The sequence below is a fragment of the Cynocephalus volans genome, chromosome 8 (genome assembly GCF_027409185.1).
Source record: "Cynocephalus volans isolate mCynVol1 chromosome 8, mCynVol1.pri, whole genome shotgun sequence".
Taxonomy (NCBI): Eukaryota; Metazoa; Chordata; class Mammalia; order Dermoptera; family Cynocephalidae; genus Cynocephalus; species Cynocephalus volans.
Window position 1 is genome coordinate 115535559 of NC_084467.1, and position 13293 is coordinate 115548851.

Consider the following 13293-nt stretch of genomic DNA (forward strand, 5'->3'; position numbering starts at 1 on the left):
AGGTGGGTATACAGTACAGCAACAGTATAGAACCAAGACCCCAGGGTGACCACTGAAATCAAGATTATATTTGGGCAAACTTAGAAATATTGTTCAACCAGGCTTATCCTTTATAAAGAAAGTTGATGTGTTATTAATGAATTCAGCACACCAAGATTGATACTTGTTAGTGTATGCTTTTTCTCCCTAAGTGGACTAAAATCTTCTTGAATAAGGTGACTGCATTGTCAACCACTGTATATTCACAAGCACAGCAAGATGCTTGGTTCCAGGAAGGTGCTAAGTGACCACGTGGTGAGTAAATTTATATTCACGAAAGTCAAACAGAGGGAGTATTTCCTTGTATGTTTCAAAGTTCCTGTGGTTTCTGTGATGGCTACTTGCCCTTCTCTAAAGATAACAATGAATTGGTAGTTTATACTATTGAACATGGCAATTATATAGGGGACTCTGAAAAAGCAAATTAAAAAAACCAGAGATAAGTCAGAGATGTGAATGTGCTGTGGTGGGGAAGAGACAGAAGAAGAGACCATATGAGAGAATATCAAAAGGACAAGAGAAGGGCAGAGTGACTGAAAAGGTCAGGGACAGGAGAACGTTAGGTAGCATACTGGGAGCCAATAAGTTTTATGCTTTAATTGCATGAATGGGGAAAAAGCAAACAAAAATTTCCTGAGTGATAAAGTCACTTCTGAATACCACAGAAGACTTGTTCCATAGCAGTTTAATTGGTGGAAGGTGAACAGATGGAATTTGTTGAAAAAGAGAGAAGCTTTAAGCCAGAGAGGGAATGAGAAACTAAGGAGGAAGCCCAGGATTTCACGAAGGAGCAGATTTTTGGTTCCTGTTGCAGCCAGGGGAGGTTTATCCATTGGTTGGAGAAGGAAGTCACAATAGAGACAGTGTGGGAAAGATTTGTTTAAAACAGAAATCAAAGACCAACTTTTCTGAGAGAAAGAAATAACAACTGCAAGTAAAATGTTGTTTCTGCTACTTTTGCTGGCTGTTCTTCTCCCAGGCAGTCACAGTGAGTACAGTAAGAACTCTGGCAACTGCCCAGCTGTGCACAAGAGTGTGTGTTTATGTGTGTGTGTGGGTGTGTGTGTGTGTGTGTGTGAGAGAGAGAGAGAGAGAGAGTGTGTGTGTGTGTGTGTGTGAGAGAGAGAGAGAGTGTGTGTGTGTGTGTGTGTGTGTGAGAGAGAGAGAGTGTGTGTGTGTGTGTGTGTGTGTGTGTGTGTGTGTGTGTGTGTGTGTGTGTGTGTCTTTGGTGTGGTTTACCAGCATGTATGTGAAGAATTAATCATTCCGGGTTGGTTCCATTCTGAGAATCCTTGACTCTAGGTCCCTAGTCCCTTTTCAGGGTATTGACAAGGTATGGGGCCCTGCAGCAGGCAAATGTCTGCTAAGATAATTTTGGCTGTCCTGTCCACCTTCTGAGTTGCCCCACTCTGGCACTTGTTCTGCATTCTATCCTCTTCTCAGTGCCTTTTTGCTCCCCATCTTATCTGTTCTTTTGCCACAGGGTTTGAGGAGCATATCTCCTTCCTTGCCATTCTGATCTCATCCTTTTACAACCATTTCAGGATACAGTATCATGCTTTAGCATATTTGGGAGAGTTGCAGACAGCAGTTCTGACACCATCAATTTTCTGTGGCCCTGGTCTAGGGGCAGCTTCAGCAACAAGGAGTTGAGGGAAATGGAAATGTTATACCATGTGTACCTTGTTAGATTTCTTCAGGCAGTTTATGGCTATGCCCATTGGTTGCAATTTAAATGTGAGTACAAATCCCTCAATGGGGAGTGTGGAGATGTGTATGTGGGGGTGTCTCAATGAGTTTCTTGTTAATCTAAAAATCTGCTTCCTTTCTCTTCTGAATCTTACTCCACTTTCCTCACAATTAAATGGCAATCATACTCTTTTGGGCGGGGGCTATAAGTCAGAGCCTCATTCTTCAAACACTTCATGTCTTCAGCTATGTACGAACTCCTTTCTCATTGACTGCTGGACTGTGGCTTCTTATCCTCTCTCAGAGGTAATCTCTGGCCATCTTTTTGTCTGGCATACAACCAGATACTTTATGCTTACTCACTCTTTGATTGACTCCTTAGTGTAATTTTCTCCTACTTTCAATCTCTCCAGCAGTCTCTGTCTACATATTCATTGTAACCCATGCATTTCATTCCCCCTAGGCTGTTATCATCTCAGCTCTCTCACACTAGGTTCCTCCTTGCCCCACTCTGAACACAATTCACATCACGTTCTTTGAATAATTTTCCCTCTTTCTTATGTTATTCATCTTTTCCATTACTTCCAACCCCAACAATTCCCCTTTCTCTGAAACTCTGATTAAACCAAAATTTTGTTCCATTCCCTCATACCCCCTAAACTTCTCACTTCTGTTTCTATCCTCTTTTGTTCCCTCTCATTTTGTTTTATCTTTTTACACCTTATTTCCTCTAATTCATAACCCTTCTTCAACAGATCCTTTCGAGGTGCAGGTGATAGCAGGCTGTGAGCCGCACTTTAGAAGTGTCTCAGTAGGCTTCCTGCAGGGAGCTTACCAAGGGTCTAATTTCCTGAGCTTCTAGAACAATTCATGGCTGCCATCCCCAGAAGGTCAAAGTAGTGCCCAGCGTGTTTACAGAGCACTCAATCAATACCAACACAAGAAGGAAATAGCACAGGAACTCCTCAGTGACACCTGCCCACATTTCATCTTGGATCTTCTTGATGCAGGGAAGACAAATCTACAATGACAAGGTCAGTTCTGCTCCCTCCCCCCTCGAATTATCTATTCCAAGATTATACTTTCCCATCATCCCTTCAAATTTAAGATAAGAAGAAGCCTCCCAGAAGTTGGTAAGATGTGTCTCTCCAAACTGATGTGGAGATATCAACCTCTAAGTCTGTTTCAGGAACCTTGTCTAAATATCTTTCCAGTTTTTTTTTTTTTTTTTTTTTTGTAGTGAGGATTGGGTCCTGGCTACCCAGTGGCCCCAGTCCTATACCTGACCATCTTTCACTGGTGTGCCATGTCATAGGAATGTACCCAAAGCCTGTGTGGGTGATGTGGGTGCAGGGTGACCAGGAGCAGCTGGGAACTTGGCAAGGTGACCTCTTGCCTAATTCTGATGGGACATGGTATCTCTGAGTAACCCTGGAGGTGGATACTGGGGAAGAAGCTGGCCTGTCTTGCCCGGTGAAGCACAGCAGTCTAGGAGGCCAGGACTTTATCCTCTACTGGGATGAGAAAGAACTGGGGCCTAGGCTTCAAATGGGAGCAGGAGGTTCTCAGGAAGAGAACTAGGGCTAGCTAAAAATAGGGATTTTAGAGTTGTAGATGCAAAAGGAAGAAAAATAGTGTAGGGTAAATGCTGGACATACCTCTATTCCCCCTCCCCGTATGTGCCAGAGTTTCCCGCCCCCCCGCCCCCCCGCCCCCCCGGGAGAATACTCCCAGCCAAGGTATTTCCACCCAGAAAGGCACATTCCCTTTAAGAAAAACAGAAGGCTGGATCGAGCAGGGTCCCTAAATAAATGAACTAGCACTCTGGCACCAAGAAGGTAGCGAGAAGATTAACTTATGTACTTAACCAGGTCTCCCACATGCTCTGAGTTATGTGAGCTAAGTGAGGGTCTGCATGGAAGTCTGAAAATAATTTACATCCCTACTCTGATGTGTTCACTATATAACTGTTGTATGTACTCATTTTTTAATTGGATTATAAAAACAATTATTATTATTGCTTTTTAATGTTAAGTTGTTTGAGTTCCTTGATATTAATCCCTTGTTGGATGTATAGTTTGCAAGTATTCCCTCCCATTATGTAGATTGTCTTTTCACTTTGTTTATTATTTCCTTTGCAGTGCAGAAGCATTTTAGTTTGATATTATCCCATTTGTTTATTTATTCCCTGGTTGCTTGTGCTCTTGGGGTCTTATTCATAAAGTCTTTGCTCAGCCCTACATCCCAGAGTGTTTTCCTTAAGTTTTGTTCTCAGTATTTTATAGTTTCAAGAATTATACTTAAGTCTTTAACCCATTTTGAACTGATTTTGGTATATGGCAAGATGTGTGTGTCTAGTTTCCTTCTTCTACATATGGTTATCTAGTTTTCCCAGCACCATTTATTGAAGAGGCTGTGTTTTCTCCAGTGCATGTTCTTGGTGCCTTCATCAAACATCAGTTAATGTAAGTACATGGGTTGATTTCTGGGTTCTCAATTTTGTTCCATTGATATATGAGTCTGCTTTTCTGCCAGGACCATGCTGTTTTGGTTACTATAGCTTTGAAGTATAATTTGAAGTCAGGTAGTGTTATGCCTCCAGTTTCATTTTTATTTTTTTTCTCAGGATGGGGTTTGGCTATTCAGGGTATTTCATTGTTCCATAAGAATATTGGGATTTTTTTTCTATTCCTGTGAAGAATATCATTGGTATTTTTACGGGGATTGCATCGAATATTTAGATCACATTGCTTAGTGCAGACATTTTTACAATCTTAATTCTTGCAATCCAAGAGCATGGAATGTCTTTCCATTTTGTTGTGTCCTCTTGAATTTATTTCAGCAGAGATTTGTAGTCTCATTGTAAAGATCTTTCACCTCCTTGCTTAAATTGATTCCTAGATATTTTATTTATTTATTTATTTGATAAATGTTTAAATAGGTTTGCTTTCTGGATTTATTTTTCTGTGAGTTTATTATTATAGTATAAAAGCACTACTGAGTTTTGTGTATTGACTTTGTATACTGCAAGTCTATCAAAAGTGTTCATCAGCTCTAAGACTGTAGAGTCTTTAGGTTTTTCTTTATACATGACCATGTCATCTGAAAACATGGACAATTTGACTTCATTTTTTCCAATCTGGATGTCCTTTATTTCTTTCTCTTTCCTAATTGCTGTGGCTAGTACTTCCAGTGCTGTGTTAAATAAGAGTAGAGAGCAAGCCCATCCTTGTCTTGTTCTTGCTTCCTAATGAAAAAGCTGTTAGCTTTTCCCCATTCAGAATGAAATTGGCATTGCATTTGTTCTATAGGGATTTTATTGTTTTGAGATAGTTTCTTTCTACATCTTATTTGCTGAGAGGCTTTGTTATGAAGGGATGTTGGATTTTTCAAAATGTTTGTTCTGTGTCTATTGAGATAATCATGTGGTTTTTGTCCTTGCTTTCATTGATATGGTGTATCACATTTATTGACTTGAATATGTTGGATCATTCTTGCATCACTTGGATGAATCCTACTTGATCACGGTGTAAAATTGTTTTGATGTGTTGCTGTATTCTGTTTGCTAATATTTTGTTGAGAATTTTTTGTGTCTAGATTCGCCAAAGATATTGGTCTGTAGTTTTCTTTTTTATTGTATCTATGTATGGTTTTGGTATCTGTGTGATGCTGGCCTCATAGAATGAGTTTGGGAGAATGGCCTATGTTTCAAATTTTTGGAATAGTTTGAAGAGAATTTGCATTATCTCCTCTTTAAAATTTTGGTAGAATTCAGCAGTAAACCCATGTGGTCCTGGGCTTTTCTTTGTTGAGAGACTGCTGATCTCTTCTTCAATCTTGTTGCTTCTTATTGGTCTGTTAAGGTTTTCTATATCTTCTTCATTCACTTTAATTTCTGGACACTTCTATATGGCCAGAAATTTATCCATTTCCTCCAGGTTTTCCTATTTGTTGACATATAGTTGTTTTTGATAGTCTCTAATGACTCTTTGTATTACTGTGGTATTGGTTTTCTCATTTCTGATTTTTGTCTTCTGGGTCTTCTCTTTTTTAATCTGAGCCTAGGTAACTGCTTGTCTATTTTGTTTATCTTCTCAAAAAAAAATTTCTGACATTTTGTTTCATTGACTTTTTGCATCTTCTTCTTGCTTCTTCTTCTTCTTTTCTTCTTCTTCTTCTTCTTCTTCTTCTTCTTCTTCTTCTTCTTCTTCTTCTTCTTCTTCTTCTTCTTCTTCTTCTTCTTCTTCTTCTTCTTCTACTACTACTACTACTACTACTTCTTATTTTTCTTCTTTTTTGTGTCTTTATCATTTGAATCTGTTCTGATCTAAATTATTTTTTCCATCAACTAATTTTGGGATTGGATTTTTCTTATTTTTTAGTTCTTTGAAGCATAGTATTAAGTTGTTTATTTGAAATATTTTTATTCTTGCCATGTGAGCATTTATTACAATAAACTTTTCTCTTAGTACTGCTTTTGCAGTGCTCCACAGGTTTTTCTATGATGTGTCCTTATTTTCATTAGTTTAAAGAAATTTTTTGGTTTCCTGTTTAATTTATTCCTGGACCTATATGTTGTTCAGAGTACAGGGTTAGAAATTCTGATTTTCATTTTATTAATAGATAGGCTTGTTAGCTAAAAATCTTATTGGACGGAAGTCCTTAGCTAGGTGGCAAAAACCCATCGAATCACTGTTCAGGCAAAGGATTGTATACTTTGATTGTTAGCAGGTTGTTAACATACTGACCTTGTTAAAAGATTTTGAAAGAATTGTTGTGGGAAAATATGTAAACAATATTTGCTGAAGTGAAAGCTGTTCGTTAATGGAGACTTTAGAAACAATCATATATAGATATAATCATAGGAATGTAATGCTTCCTTAAGTTATTTGAGGAGAGGTTATATTTTAGATTATGATCGTAGATTGATTAGCTTAACTTTCCACAAATTGTACTTTGGTATGTCACACTGTTAGTTTTAATGATGCTGCTCTGCTCCATGCTTAGCAACGGATAACAACTGTCACATAACCAATTTCTGTATGTTCTTTTTGAAATGATTAAATCAACTGATTTTTTTATGTGAAACTTCTTTGTCTTTACAATAAAAACAGAAGCTAAATTTGAGATGGGGCTGTACCCAGTTCCTCCTTCTAGCAGAGGAGTTTCTGAGGTGCAGTCCCTTCAGACTTTTTATAGCTTCTGTATTGCTTTGAGTAATTTCTTTGGCATCTCTCTTACATAGCAGAAGTGTAACAGTTCAGGAGCATGTTGCTTGATTTCCATGTGTTTGTATAGTTTCCAGAGTTTCACTTGTTATTGATTTACAGTTTTAATCCCATGTGGTCTGAAAAGATACTTGGAATGGTTTTGATTTTTAAAAATTTTCTGAGATATGATTTGTGAACTAACATGTGGTCTATCCTGGAGTATGTTCCATGTGCTAATGAAAAGAATGTATATTCTGTAGTTGTAGGATAAAATGTTTTTTAGGTATCTGCCAGTTCCAGCTGGTCTAATGTGTAGCTTAAATCCTTTGTTTCTTTGTTGATTTGTTGCCTGGAAGATCTGTCCAACGCTGAGAGAGGAGTGTTCAGCTCACTCACTATTATCATGTTAGTGTCTATCTCTTTCTTTATGTCTGAGAGTATTTGCTTTATATATGTGGGTGCTCCAGTGTTGGGTGCATACTTATTTATGCTCTTTATGTCTTTTTTGCTGGACATATCACTTTGTCATTATATAGTGGCCTTCATTGTCTCTTTTTATGGTTTTTGATTTAAAGACTATTTTATCCAATGTAAGAATAGCTACTCCTGCTTATTTTTGGTATCTATTTGCATTATATATTTTTTCCATCTTTACACTTTTAGTCTTTGTGTCTCCACAGGTGAGACGTGAGGTGAGTCTCTTGAAAACAGCATATATTTGAGAATATCTTTTAATTCCAAAAGTTAGTTTGTGTCTTTTGAATATGGAATTTAGCCCATTTACATTTAGGGGTGTTATTTTTAAGTATTATTTTTCTCCTGTCATTATATTGCTTTTTGTTCAGATGTTCTAAATATCTTTTGTTCCTTTCTCCCCCTTTTATTTTATGTCTTCAATGTTAGTTGGATCTTTGAGGTAAATCAATGTAGCTTCTTCCTTTTCTCATTTGCATTTTTGTTTTAACAGTGGATTTTGCTCTTTCCTGTGTATCTGTGATAGTGATTATCACTTTTTGGATTCCAGATGCAGGACTCTTTTGAGAATTTCTTGCAAGGCTGGTTGTATGGTGGTGATATCCCACAATTTTTTTTTTCTTGGAATTTCACTATTACTCCCTCATTTCTGAAGGATGACTGTGCTGGGTATACAGTTTATGGCTGGCATTTGTTTTCTTATGGTATTTTGAATATATCATCCCATTTTCTTCTGGCTGTACAGTATCAGTTGAGAAGTCTGCTGTTAGTCTGATGGGGTCTTCATTATAGGTGACTTGATGCTTTTCTCTTGCTGCTTTTTGAATTCTGTCTTTGTCTTTGGGTCTTGTAAGTTTGACTATAATGTGTCTTGGAGAGGATACTTTTGGACTGAATCTGTTTGGGATTCTTTAGGCTTTCTGGATCTGAAACTCTGAGTTTCTCTCTACACCTGGGAAGTATTCTGTCATTATTTCCCTGAAAAAATTTTCAATGTCTTTTCCTTTCTCCCCCACTCCCTTCTGGAATACCCATGATTTACATGTTTTGTGCTTGAGGTTGTCTGCTAGCTCTCTTAGATATTCTTCATTCATCTGTGTTACTTAAAAAAAAAACCTTTGAAATCTGAATTTCTTTCTTTTACTTGCTTTATATTGCTGCTTAATGTCTCTGTTATGTGTTTGTTTCATTAAGTGAATCGTTCAGTTCCAGGAGTTCTGTCACATTCTTTTTAAAGGTACTAATCTCTTTGTAAATTTCCTGCTTCATAACCTGGATAATTTTTTTCTTCTTTCATTGTGTTCTGTAATTGAGTCTTCTCTTATCTCTCTGAATTTTCTTAAGATCACTGCTTGTAATTCCTTTTCAGACATTTCTAGAACTTCCTGCACTATGGGGTCTGGTAGTTGAGAGTTACACTTTTCCTCTGGTGGTGTCATATCATCTTTCTTATTTGTAGTTCTTATATCTTTTTATTGATGTCTGGCTATCTGGTTGAGTTCTTGTTTCTTCTGTTACTCTGGAGTAGGCTATAAGGAGAATGATTTCCTTCCCTATTTGCAGGCTCCACTGGTGAGTTTTCTTGTGTCAGTGCAGTTGAGTGATTGTCTGGCTGCCTGAAGGGTGGCTCTGACCACTACTGTGGTGTTGACCCATCAGGGCAGTGGCAGTAGATATGTCAGTGGCTATGGTAGACCACCTTGTCTCCTGCTTATTCCATGAGAGTTCCTCTCTGGGGCTTCAGACTAGGCCCCCAGTGGCATGTGGGATGCTTACCTAGGCTCTTGTTTGGCAGTATGAGGAGCTCTCCTATTTTTCCAATTAAGGAAATTTATCAACTGTTTTTGTTGGAATGTTAGGAGTTCCTCTTCTTATTTATTATTTTTCCAGACACTTTCCTCTAGCAGTACTGACTGGCAAATTCATAAGTACCTACACTCTTTAGAGCCAATCAAGGATGTTTGGCATTTGAATTGCAAGAAATGGAAGAAATAAGATGTAACAGAATGTAAATTTGTGGTCACCGCTCAGATCCTATTAATTTCTGCTTGTAAACCCTATTATTCCTCAAAAAATCTACCTGAGTAAGTGTGGAAAGTTCTATACAATGTTGGAATATAAGTGCACTCTTTGATGTGACAGTAAACATTAAATATCAAATGATAGAGCTAAACATATGTATATGTATATATACACATACATATACATGGATGTACATATGTGTGTGTATATAAAAGGTCCCTTCAAAAAGTTTATTGAAAGGTTTGTATTATCTTTTCATTATATTTTTCCTCAAACTTTGAATTATTGATGTGCGTGTATGTGCAAGAGGATTAAAAATCTCATACAGGTACATGAAGGAACCTAGGGAGTGGGACGTTAATGTTTTTAAAGTAGAACCATTAACACATTTTAGAAATTTAATAGACTCCAGTTTTTCTTTTGTGGCTAATAAACATTAACATTTTCTTGGTGTCATTCAGCATATAACCATAATCGTGTCTGGTAGAATAACTACCACTTGTGCTCTGTTAAAGTAGCTTGAGCCCAATTCTGATGCAGGAAACAAAGAAAGATGTGCCATTTCACTTTTTTTTCTGGCTAGAAAGTGAAAATTCTTTTAGGAGATTTTGCATATAGTTAGGAAAAAGTAGAATTTGGCAGTGATGCTGTCCAGTCACGGGCTTTTCATTATTGGGAGAGTACTGAGTACTGATTCAATCTCATTGCTCACTATTCATTTGTTCATACTTTCTATTCCTTCTTATTTCATCTTGATAGATTGTATGTGTCCGGAAATGTATCCATTTCCTCTAGTTTTCAAATTTTTTGGTTTAGAGTTGCTCATAATTATCTCTAATATTTCTTTGTGTTTCTGCTGAAGCAGTTGCAATGTTTCCTTTTTCATTTCTGATTTTTGTCACTTTGGTCTTTTCTTGGTTAGTCTAGCTAATGGTTTATCAATTTTGTTTTCTTCTCAAAAAATCAAGTTTTTGTTTTATCAGTATTCTATATTTGGGGGGGTCTTTATTCCAGTTAGTCTTCTCTAATATTTATTATTTATTTCTATATACTAATCTTGGGGTTGGATTGTTCTTGCTTTTCTAGTTTCTTGAGGTATAACATTGGCTTTATTTGAGATCTTTCAACTTCTTAAATTATTATTTTTTAACTTAGTGTTAAGATAGAAAATTATTTTCTCAGTATAGAAATGAAGGAAAACATTACAAATTAAAACTTAATTGATAATGAAAAAATAACACTAAAAAATTAAAATAGTCCAAAAAGTACTCTTAAAACTGAATTAGAAAAATCTATGAAGAAATTTGATGAAGGACATAAGTAGATAAGTGACACACACCAAAGAAACACATGTAGCTAATAAGTACATTCTAAGATGTTGTTGCAGTGGGGTGGTCGTGCTGGTCCTCGGCTCCTGTCTTGGGTCCCCAGGAAGATGGCTCTGTTGCTTGCCTGGTCAGGGGTGAAGATGGGACTGTGGCCCACAGCGCACATCTCAGGACCCCAGATGTCTAGCTTTATTGTTTTTGTCTGCTTCTGGGTGGGGGCAGGGCTGAGACCCATGGCCCCCATTGTCAGGAGTCTGGGCAGCTGGCTCTGTTGCTTGCCTGGGCATAGGTGAGGGCAGGACTGAGGCCCATGGCTCCCATCTTAGCTTTTTCAGCTTTTTTGATGTAAGCACTACTGCAATAGGTAATTCCTCTCTTAGTACTGCTTTTGCAGTATCCCATAGGTTTTAGTATGATGTGCTTCTATTTTCATTTGTTTCAAATAGTTTTTTGATTTCTTGCTTAATTTGTCTTTGACCCATTGGTTGATCAGGAGCATTTTGTTTAATCTTCATGCATTTGTATAGCTTCTGAGTTTGACTTGTTGTTGGTTTCTAGTTTAATTCCACTGTGGTCTGAAGAAATACTTGACATTTTTCAATTTTTAAAATTTGTTGATGCTTGACTGGTGGCCTAACATGTGGTCTATCATGGAGAATGAACCATGTGTTAATGAGACGAAGTTATATTCTGTATTCGTTGGATAAATTGTTCTGTAAATGTCTGTCAAGTCCATTTAGTCTAGAATAGACTTTAAATCCAATATTTCTCTGCTAATTTCTTATACAGGTGATGTGTTAAATGCTGACAGAAGGGTGTTGAAGTTTCCAACTATTATTGTTTTGGGGGGTCTATCTATCCCTATAGATCTAGTAATAATTGCTTTATATATCTGGGTTCTCTGATGTTAGGTGGAGATATATTTATGATTATTATGTCCTCTTGCTGAATTGATACTTTTATTATTATGTAACATCCCTTGTCTTTTATAGATTTTTGTTTAAAGTTTATTTTATCTGAGTATGGCTATTTCTACTCATTTTTGATTTCCACTTGTGTTGAATTTTTTTTTGTCACTTAAATGTTTTTATATGTGTTTTTAGCACTTTTGTGTTAGTGTTTTTCTGTCACTATATGTGTATGTCTACTGGTGAATTGAGATTCTTGCAATAGAGAATTGGACCTAGTGTCTTATTCTCTAGGTCCAGTTCTAGACCTAGTGTTGGACCTAGTTTTTTAATTCATTCAGCCAATCTATATCTTTTATGCAGGGAATTTAATACATTTATGTCAAGGGTTGTTATTGAAAGGTATTGCCTTACTCCTGCCATTTTATTTTGTTTTATTTTATTTTTTTATGTTTTTCAAAAAAATTTTTCTTTTGTTCCTCAGATACAGGACTCCTTTGAAGATTTTTTGTAGGGCTTTTCTTGTTGTGGTTAATTGCCACAGTTTTTATTTGTCTGGGAAAGACACTATTTCTCTTTCATTACTGAAGCATAGCTTTGCTTGGTGTAGTATTCTTGACTGGCAGTCTTTTCTTCTAGCATTTTGAAAATATCATCCATTCTCTCCTAGCCTGTATGATTTTTGTTGAGAAATCTGCTGTTAGTCTTACTGGGATTCCCTTATAGGTGACTTGATAATTTTCTCTTGCTATTTTTAGAATTCTTTTTCTTTGACTTTTGACAATTTAACTATAATGTGTCTTGGGGAGTACTTTTGTGGGTTGAGTTTGTTTGTAGATCTTTTAGCCTCCTGGATCTGGGAGACTGTATCTTTCCCAATACTTGGGAAGTTTTCAGTTATTATTTCCATAAATAGGTATGTAATGCCTTTTCCTTTCTCCCAGAACACCCATGACGGTGATGTTTGTATGCTTAAATTTGTCCAGTAGATCTTATAGGCTGTCTTTATTTTTTATTTATTTTTCTTTTGTTGCCATACTGGGTAAATTAAAAAAAACAAAACAAAAAAAGAACATTTGTCTTCAAATTCAGGAATGCTTTCTTCTACTTGTTCTAGCCTGATGCTTTTGTTACTTGATGTATTTTTTATTCTGTTGAATAAATTCTTCAGTTCCACAATTTCTGTTTGGTTCTCTTTATGATTTGTCTTTGCTAAATTGCTTCTTCATTTCCTGGAATTTTTTTTACTATATGTGGTTTCCATCCATATTTTCTTGCATCATGTTGAATAAACTCAGTTTCTTTAAGATTATTCTTTAGAATTCTTTTTCAGGCATTTCATCAATTTCCTGTTGTTTGGGCCTGGTACTGGAGAATTATTTTCTTCCTTTGGGCGTGTCATGTTTTCTTGTTTTTTCATGCTTCTTGTATCTCTGCATTGATATCTGGGCATCTGTTGAAGCAGTTTCTTCTAATTTTTGTAATAGTTTTTGAAAGGAGAAACTCTTTCCTGGAAAGTGTTCTAAATTGACATCTGGATTGGATAATTTAGGTGTGGTTCTGTGTGAGCATGGTAGTGCAATCTTTGTGTGATTTCTTTGACTCTATTCAATCTTGGAGTTT

General features: G+C 36.6%; 1 pseudogene; it reads left to right on the forward strand.

The window, feature by feature from the left end:
• Window positions 1–258: 258 nt before the first annotated feature.
• LOC134384305 (T-cell surface glycoprotein CD1a-like) lies at window positions 259–3309 on the forward strand (annotated as a pseudogene).
• Window positions 3310–13293: the final 9984 nt, after the last annotated feature.